Source organism: Acytostelium subglobosum (assembly GCF_000787575.1).
Source record: "Acytostelium subglobosum LB1 DNA, scaffold: scaffold16, whole genome shotgun sequence".
Lineage (NCBI taxonomy): Eukaryota > Evosea > Eumycetozoa > Acytosteliales > Acytosteliaceae > Acytostelium > Acytostelium subglobosum.
In genome coordinates, this window is record NW_012236517.1 from 922 (window position 1) to 1,991 (window position 1,070).

Consider the following 1,070-nt stretch of genomic DNA (forward strand, 5'->3'; position numbering starts at 1 on the left):
TTATGTACATTACAATTAATCATGTCATTAACAGAAGAAGAGAGAGCTAAAATCGTGAGAGCCAGAAGGAGAGGATATTCAAAGAAATTAATATCAAAGATGTACAATATTTCCCGATCAACTGTGAGCAGGACTATTCAACGACACAGCGAGCGAGGAGACTTCAAGGACCGTCTCAAATCGGGACGCCCTTCAAAGTTTTCAAGAAGACTTAGAAGGAGGATCATCAAATTTTTTTTTTTTTTACACAGGAGCATATACACTCCTGGCTTCTCGATTTATTGCATTTGCATTTTCGATATGTTTTCACTTCGACCATAGGGCATTTTTGTGGGGAGTGATAGTTGGTGTTGTCTTGTGATTTCGCACTTTCGAATTTGGACTCCAACTTGAGGTCTAGTTCGGGTCAGGGAAGCTTGACTTTCAAAGTAAGTGCTGCAGTTTACCGTCATGCCAAGGACAGGAGGATCATCAAAGCTTTGGTCAGGAAGGAGGTCATCACTTTGGACGAGTTGAAAGCCAAACTTGAACTGAGATACGATACAGAGATATCAACGGCTCAAATATCTCGTATCGCTGCAAAGGAAGGTCTCACCTATCGCAGTTTAAGCAGGAAGAACGATCTAAAGCAAGTAAACGCAGATCAAAGGCTCGAGTTCGCTATGGCTCATCGAGACTGGACAGCGGAACAATGGGAACAGATAGTATTCTGTGATGAGACCACAATTGAGTCCAACATCAAGAACTACCGTCAACACGAGTGGGCTAGACAAGATAACAACACATTCAGTCGAGTTCATGGCATCAGGAGACTTCCCGGAACCAAGGTCAATTTCTGGGGATGTGTCACGAGTGCTGGTGTCGGATATCTCTCTGAGATTGAAGGCAATTTAGAAAACACTCAATACACGGAGATTCTTGATGATGCATACTCTCGATCCATCCGATATTATCATGGCCAACTCCCAGACTTTACACTGGCGATGGACAACTGTCCAATTCATAGAGCAACAAATGTCACCAGCCACTGGAGAAGGAAGAGGATACCCACCCTATTCATTCCCCCATAT